General features: G+C 35.3%; 1 long non-coding RNA gene across 2 annotated transcripts; it reads right to left on the reverse strand.

Annotated features, from left to right (window-relative positions):
- Positions 1-4,092: 4,092 nt before the first annotated feature.
- Positions 4,093-8,232, reverse strand: LOC132602485 (uncharacterized). Of its 2 annotated transcripts, none has more exons than XR_009567802.1 (4): positions 7,938-8,232; positions 5,099-5,624; positions 4,852-4,970; positions 4,093-4,773 (listed from the first exon to the last, which is right to left on the reverse strand). It is a non-coding gene; the product is annotated as an uncharacterized LOC132602485 (long non-coding RNA). The 2 variants fall into 2 exon arrangements; XR_009567801.1 differs by having other exon boundaries at positions 4,104-4,773; positions 5,564-5,624; positions 7,938-8,218.
- Between the last annotated feature and the right edge of the window lie 922 nt (positions 8,233-9,154).

The following is a 9,154-nucleotide window of genomic DNA, read 5'->3' on the forward strand; positions in this document are numbered from 1 at the left end:
ATTTCAGATTTGTCTAAGTATTTTCGCATTATGATATTTTAGTGAGACTTTTAGTTAATCAGCATGTGTTAGTTTTATTTTATAAATTAGTTATGTTTTGGTATCACATGTTGATTCAGCCAGCCAGTTGGTTCGCTCGGTCACATGCAGTCAGGCACCGGGTGTTGTGTTACGTCCAGGCCCAGGTTCGGGGCGTGACAATGACTTGGGAAGCCGAAGAAGACATGAAATTCCAGTACCCACATTTAGTTTCACCCTCAGAGGAGACTCAAGCAGATACGCCATTATCCTCAGGTATGTAATGCTTTTATTGATGTTTTCTTGGTCGTGTGTGGCCATGGTAATTGTAGTTGTTGTTGTAGCCTTGTGAGGCGATGTATTTTGGGTTGTTGTGCAGGATGGTAGTGCCATATTATAGGGGAAACTCGGGCGAAATTTTTATAGAATCCCCGAGAACCTAACATTCGAGGACGAATGTTCTTAAGGGGGGAAGAATGTTACACCTATAAACTAATGCAGAGCGAGACGAATATGACGTTTCTATAAGTAAGAAAGGTTATTTAACGATCCTAGTTAAGACTTCAAAGATATTGGAAGTAAGAGGAGAAAGTTCCTTAAGAAGGGCAAAGTATATGTGGTGTTTTGGAAAAGCTCCATAAAGTACCGAGCTAATGTTGACTTAATGATGTTTTAAAGAAGAGTTGTAACTCTCCTTAGTTTGGTAATAAAGTGTTAAACAAGTGTCAGGAAGGTTCCATAAGGATTGGAGATCAAACGAAACAACGGAAACCATTTCAGGGAAGTGGAGTTATACGACCACTTATACGGTCCGTATAACTTTATACGGTGTGTATAAGGGGTCCATATAACCCCCAACAGGAAGATTATTTTCTTGGTGGTGAACCACGGCCACTTATACGGACCGTATAAGTGTCCGTATAGTATCCATCGGGCAGATTTTTGAGTTTTGTATAAATAGTTGCCCTTGGTTCTTTTATTTCATTTTTCACCTTATACAAGTATTGAGAGCTCAAAACCCTTCTCTAAACTTATTCCACCCCAATCTAAGATAAAACAAAGATCAGGAGGCTAGAATCAAAGTGTTCATACGTTGGAAGGTCTCTTAGGGTTTGTAGACTACAAGGAAACTTGGGCATTGTAGCTAGGGTTTTGCACAAAGTTGGTAGCTACTCTAAAGCTTGTTTCTATGGGATGAAATGGTTAGTTTCCATGCTTATTTCATGTTGTTGAGAATGTTTGGTTGTAGTAAAACTTGGGTAGAAGAAGAAAGTAGAAGATGGAGTCTAAATGTAGCTTTTATGATGTTTATGAGTAGTAATCTATATGTAGTCATGATTCTTAGTATGATATGGATATAACCATGTTATTGAAGGTAATAATGGTGATGAAGAAGCATTATATGAAAATGTGCTAAGATGGGTATGAAGTTGCTAGCATGAGTTGAACAGGGGGTGAATATTGAAGGCTTAGTGTAATGTGATTACTTGAATTGGATATTATGAGTGTATTATGGATGTTATTGTGGTTGTTGGGAGTTTTGTGATATGGTGGAAGTTGACGAAATAGGGGAAATGCTTCCCAATTTTCATTAGACTATGAATTATTCTAGTTTGAATTTAAGAGTGTCATTAAGGCCTAACCATGGCATGAATCCTTCTAAGTGTAGATTATTCAAGTTTCAACGGTGAACGTTAGATAGCTGAGAAGACAAAGAGGTATGTAAGGCTAACCCTTCTTTCAATAAGGCATGGTTCCTTGGCTATATATATATATATATATATATATATATATATATATATATATATATATATCCTTTCATGAGCTCTATATTGTCCTCTAAATGATTCTATCTCCAAAGCTACTAAAGCTCATGATCCTCGATACTTTCATGATTCCATGGCATCCTCTATATGATAGTTGATCCTCCAAGGATAGACGTAACAAAAACGATAATGATAATGATGTTTATGGACCCTTAAGCATACGTGTCTAAGTATGTATGACTATTATGTAACACCGAGCTTATATGGCCGGGTATGATATCTATTGCTCGCACACCACTGCAGTTGGGTACGGATACCACTGAGCCTTAGTAGGGCCGGGTATGTATAATCACCGAGCCTTGTCATAGCCGGGTATGTGAAACTACCGAACCTTCATGGTCGGGTATGCTATGGATATGAATATGTATATGTTATATCCCGTATTTTTGTACGTTGGATTATTTGTAAGCTAATCGACATAAGTTTAAGGACAAGAATATTTTTTGAGATATAAGACAAGGACTTTTTAATCCCGATTTTAATAGTGCACGGTTTGCACATTAATTACAATTAGTGTAGAGAAATTAGTGAAGATTAGAGATTAATTAACCATGATGTTACATCCCGTGTTCTCATGCGTTGGAAAGTGTGCGAGTTAAATGATATTAGTAATGGACACGAGGTTATCTCCCAAGCTTATAGGTGGTTAAAGTGATGGTACGCATGTATCGTAAGGATTTGAAGTTAAACCAATCAAAGAAAATAAGTTTCGTCGAGGTTCAAAATTTATTTGAATGAAATACGGTCCAAGCTATAGTATCCCGTATTTTTGGACTAGAAAATTTAATCGTCCAACATGAGCAAATTTACCCGAGCCCGAAAAATTCGATCATATCCAAGGATGAAAATCAAGACCTTGATGTATATAAGAAATGAAGTCCCGAAATGGTTTAAGACGAAAACGTGTGACGACGGTGATTGAAAATAATATTTTATGTACCAAAATAGATTATGGACTAATGCTATGTCACATAAATCATTGACAAGTGGCGCAAGTGGGATATGCATAAGTGGAATATACATGTACAAAAGAGTAAGGTAACGAAAACACAAGGTGCAGCTGCATGGATTACACGTATCACATAACATTTGATGACAAAATGAAAAAGGGCCCAACAAATGACATATGTCTACAGTGGAGGGCCCCTCTTAAAACACTTATACCCCTTTGTTGACTTCTTATCTAGATAAATAGGATGCTGCACGTTTTTATAGATGAAAAGGACATTACATACATATTGCATAACATCCAAAATGGAGGATAATTTCATTACAAATATGGGCAGCAACGTTCTGGATACATTTAGGTATATATATATATATATATAGATAGATAGATGTTCTTTCAACATGTAGACAAAGGGGCAGCAACGTGGGGAGGAAAAAATGAATCTTTTTCATAGAGGCAAAAACGTGAAGAATGATATAGAGATTATATCCACGTTAGGTTTCCTCCGGATCCTAGCAAATCGGAAAATTTCTTCGTAATGAAGTAAGGTGGAAGAAGATTAAATCTTGGAATATAAGGTAAGAAATCCTCTCTTTTATATGCACTACTGAAAAAATAAGGTTTTTCGACCAAAATTTTCGACCGCATGAGGTCGAAAAAGCCCATTTTTTCGACCAAATTTTCGACCTCAAGGACAAGTCGCTAATTGATAGGGTGAAATTTTTTTCGACCTCATGTGGTCAAAAAATTTCGACCACACAAGGTCGAAAAAAAAAATTCTACTGACATTACGAAAATATAGTTTTCGACCTTGTGTGGTCGAAAACTGCATATTTTATTTAAATATTATTAAAAAAATTCGACGGCAAGAGGTGGAAAAAATAGTTTTTATTTAAATATTAAATAATATTTTCGACCTCGTGTGGTCGAAAAATGTGGTTTTTTAAAAATAATATTTAATTTTTTCGACCACATGTGGTCGAAATCCTGGACAACATTTTAAATTTCGACCACAAGAGGTCGAAATTTAACATGTTGCCCAGAATTTCGACCTCATGTGGTCGAAATCTGCCAACATTGTTGCTAAATTTCGACTTCATGTGGTCGAAATTTTAATGTGGAGGTACATTTTAGACCTGGTGAGGTCGAAATTTAGCAATATCTCAGCTAAATTTCAACCTCGTGTGGTCGAAAATCTGGGGAAAAAATATCAGCATTTCGCTGCTTTTACAGCAGCCTACCTGCCAATTCAACCAAATCAACATTATTCTGCAACACATCCAATTCATCATTACAACACATTCACTATCAAATTCAAAGTACTTCTAAATATCCTTAAAACTACATTCAAACACTTAAAACACCATAAAGTAAACAACCATAAACTGCTTTCTACAATCAAATTCACCTTCAAAAGTACATCTAATTCGAATTAAACTACAATCAAATATCATATACATATCCAAGAAAACATAGCAATATTAGAGTCCAAAAGTATACGAATCAAAAAAGTCAACGTTGGGTGTTAGAGACATGATCCGAATCCTCCCCACTATCCTCATCAACAAGACCATGAATTACATTGGCCTGTGACCTACGTCTTCTACTGGGCTGTGACCAACGAGCATCCCCGGGACACGGGGGAATCAGAAAGGCCCCCGAATTGAGTAAGCTGTCTATTTGGGCCTGCATACCCAACATCCTTGCCTCCGTGGCACTAAGTGTACATGTTAGTTGAGTAACTTTCTGCTTCATTTCTTGGTACTCCTTAGGATCCACTGCCCCCTCAGAAGTAGCACCTACACCTTGAAGGAATGACGGGAATTGACGACAGGCTCGATTAGGGATCCCATAAATTGTCTCGTACCTTGTCGGGGGAGCAACCTTCTCCATCCACTGCTGATCAATTACCTCATTGGTCATTGACGTCTCGGCTGGCTGACTGGCACAATATTCCAACTTGTGTTGTTGATACTCGGTCTGAAGTTGAAGGATACAATGTTAGTAGGTAAATTTAGTTAAAACAAAAGTAGTTATCATTGTTAGTTATTGACTTACATAGGTTTGCTAAGACCTTGGCTCAATCCATTGGTCTGTACCATCGGCGTTCTTCGACTCCTCGTGTGAGTAATCTTGAAGACTTCATCTTGAGGTACTTCCTGACCCCTCTGGAGCGTCTGCAAACAATTCAAGATTAACAACTAATTTCATATCCAAACGAGCCACAAGTAAAAAATGAAATATGGGAGATATTACTATATGTCAAGAAATCCAACAACATTGTATTAGCAGCAGTAGTCACAACCTATTTCACTCTTTTCTCCATAATCAACAACTCTGTATTAGCAGGCAGTATTGTGCTACAATCAACATGAACGATGGAAAATAATCAACAACTCTATATTAGTTAAATTATAATAGCTTTCGCCTTTAACACATTTCTGAATATGCAGTCTAAAAACATGAACCAAAAGCTGTTACAAAAATCTGAATATGCTTCTGGAAAAAAAAAAAAAAATGCTTCTGCAATATGGAATTTCAGCTGCTACTGCCAAAAAAAAAAAAAGTAGTCAGCCTTAGAGGTTTGTTGGAGTTGAACCTTTCTACTGCTAGTAGCCAAACATTTATATCATTTTCAGGGTTAGTTAAACTTTCAGTGTCCTCATTTCAGGCTCCTGGATTCAGATATCTTGTTTTAAATTTTGTGGCTTCAACGTACACCATAACCTGTGCTACAGCTAATAAGTCAAACTCATATTTCTATTCTTACTTATGAATGTGCTGATTCCAGATAGCTGAAGTTGCTTTCAGAGCAGAGGTTGCTTTCAAGCCTGAAAATGAAAAGCTGTTTATGAAGCCAATGCAGATGAAAAGATAACATAAGGTATGGTATATTAACATTGAGTGAAGAAACTGATATTGTCATTGAAGATTAATTTGATATTTGTTTCATATCTGGAACTTTTATCCTTATGCACTAGTGAATTCAAAACAGAGTTGTCAAGCACGTGAGATCTAATGTACTGGAAATAAAGCTATGCCAGAATAAGGTATGACGAGGCATAATTGCAGGTCCACCTGGGTGATTAAAGGAAACTTGACTAATTATAACTAAGGTAAGTCTGAAACCATCATTGAACCACTGATCTACTTTATACGTTTATGAGTGATCAACTCTTAAAATATGCAGTCTAGTCCGTAAAGCTAACTGTAATAGTAACCAACCACTATACTAATCAAATTGAAGCTAGAAAAGAGTTGAAAACTCATTAGCCTAGCTACTAACATCCTAACAAGTAGTTAACTGTTAATTTAGGCTAAGAAAAGTGTGATTTATCTAATTGCTTAAACAAACAAATCACATAATTGCTAATTAAGTCAATAGTGGACTAACATATAAACCAAACAGATCCATTCAACTAACAATTAAACTACTCAAGCCACATGATTTTGATAAACCCCACTTTGTTTTTGATAAAATCTCCAGTTTCTGCCTAGCACATAAATTATCTGCTATAAATACTACTGCTTTTTCTTTGCATATTTTGGTTGGACTTCAGTATTTGTAGTAAAGCTACAAAGATTAGGGTATAGTGCTCCTATTATTATAAATAAGAAGCTTGTATGTCAACTGGAAAATTAGGACAAGTAACAACTTTAGATTTGGTTTACTCATTTGTTCAACTGTCAGGATAATTACATCAGAAAAGAAAAAGAAAATTTAAGTAAGCCTAGCAAAAACTTGAACCATAAGTATACTTGATATATTGGCTACATACTAACTCCTGATGTCCTGCATATTATCGGAACACCTTAGCAAGTAAGGAGAAAAACATGGTTATATAGATAAATAATCTTATAGCCATTGTTAAAAGCATTCAAACAGAAATAAAAAAGCAAACCACCAGATTTCTTAGAGCGACAATCTTCAACATTCGCAATTGTTGCTATCTTTAGTAAATGTCTTGGCTAAGAATTAGAGATGGTTGCTTAAAATAAATGAAAGGTTAATGAACCACAATATGAGATTATGGTGTAGTTAGATACGAACAAGGAGATGAATGAAATGAATCAACCTTGCGTTCACTTATTTCCACTTTTTTCATTCACAATATAACAAACATTGTCTACTCCATTTTTTAAAGAACTTGATCAAGATTGTTATAAATCAGGAAAAAGATGTATATATGCTTAACAATTAGAACTTATTGAAGGTTTAGTTTAAGAAGATGCAAGATGTTTTAAAGTTAGAACTTGAAAACTCACTAAACATTTAACTAACAGAGATGTAGGCAACATAGAACTTACTGTAAGACAAAATCTTAATCAGTTCACAATGACTTATGCTTTAAAGTTAGAACTTACTGAAAACTTACTAGAGCTTTAGTGACAAATTTAAAAGTGGAACACACTCTTTTATTGGTTTTAAACATTTCTCTTGTTTTTTTCCTTTTTCATATCAAAGCTTTATAATGGCAAACTAGTAAGAAGATATAAAGAGAAAGAACTCCAAGCTAAAGAAGCTGAACTGAAAAAAAAAATAGGTAAGCTTGTAAGATTCCTTGAATTAGTGTTTGAAAGAATCTATGGTATTGACTATATTTCTCTTTAGGCATTTTATATACTATTAATTGGTTGTTTTATTGGTTTCATTTAGGACCTGAAAAGGAGGGAAGATGTTATAGCAAGAGGTAGTTCTCCAGTGTAACATTCACAAGTTTTGTAAATATCAAATTCCAGTCCATTCTATTACTTGCAAAGAAGTACCACACAGTCACAGGAACAGAGAGCTACCGCGACAGAATGGATGTCTCTTTCACTTTCAAATTTCTTATTTATTGGACTATTTCATAGGTTTTTGCCAATAAAGAGGAACAAAAGAATGAAGGAAATTGAAAGGGATGTTCATGCCTCAATTAGAGGTATTATTGATAAAAGAGTGAAGGCAATGAAAACAGTAAATATATTTCAACAACATTCAATTTCAATTTCAATTTACACTTAGTAAAATTTTAACAAATAGCTACAAATGCAATCTTTAACAATAAATATAAGTAATCTACTAATTAAACTACAATTACAAAGTGATGTAACTAATAATGATAGAAATGAGATTGAAAAAAAATGACAAAAAAATTACTTACCTTTAATGGCGGCAGACAGCAAGGGCGGCGACGGAGGACAGGCAGTGGTGGGGATGGGGCGTCGGCGCCGGGGAGGGGTGTGGTGGGGATGGGGCGTCGGCGGCGGGGTAGGGGTGTGTTGGGGGTGGGAGTTTTGGTATAAAATTAGGTTTAGGTATATTTTGGGTTGAGAATTGCACGATTGATGCTGGGGGAGTATATTAAACTTTTGAACTTTATTATTTCGACCGCGTGCGGTCGAAATAATTAAGTCAGATTTGACTTAATTTCGACCGCATGCAGTCGAAATATGTTTTGTTTTTTAAATTAATTATTTTATTTATATAATTTAATTTTTTAAAAATGTTTTTATTTATTTATTATTTGTATAAAAATAAGTTTTGACCTCATGCGGTCGAAATTTTATTTCCCGTTTAAATATCCACCACGTGAGGTCGAAATCCAAAAAAAAAAAATTATGAAAATTTTGACCTCATGTGGTCGATTTTTTTTCGACCAAAAAGTGAGGTCGAAATTATTTGGTGGAAAAACCCTGTTTTTTTAGTAGTGATGTATTTGAGTTACCCAAGTCATATCTACGTTGCCGGATGAAATAAATACGAACTTGCGAATAGAATTGTCATGTGATAGAGTTGGAGTTGTGGGCTGTTTTTCTTGTTGTAATTATATGATATAAAGATGAGATTTGTGGTAAATGATGCCCTTATCATATTGAGAATATTTTTAAGGTTAAGAAGGAAACATACGAAAAGGTGCTACGGAGTATACGGATTCTAATTCGAGCTTGTCACTCGTTATAAAGTATTACGAAGTTGTTATTGATATGCATGTTGTGTTGTTGAGATTTATTTGTTGTTGGGCAGTTGTGGTGATATACCGAATTGGGAGACACTAAAGATATAGGGGAGATGCTGCCCGTCTCGTTTTAGAATTAAGTTATGAATTGATATATACGATATACGAAAGCCTTCTTAAGTCATGTGCATATTCTTACGATTATAGGTTTGGCATATTAATTGTGGAAGTTCGTGGTTGGACTGAGTTTTTGAGTGACGTGAGGTATGTAAAGCTAACCCTTCCTTCTTTTTGGCATGATCTTTATGAAACAAACAGACGACATGTATATGACTCCAAAGAAGCTCCTATTCTTAGAGACACTAGGATGGCTAATGTTCTTGATTCCTAGGACTTATTTTATTATGTCTTGATACGTGTCT

Source organism: Lycium barbarum, chromosome 7, assembly GCF_019175385.1.
Source record: "Lycium barbarum isolate Lr01 chromosome 7, ASM1917538v2, whole genome shotgun sequence".
In the NCBI taxonomy this organism is placed as follows: Eukaryota; Viridiplantae; Streptophyta; class Magnoliopsida; order Solanales; family Solanaceae; genus Lycium; species Lycium barbarum.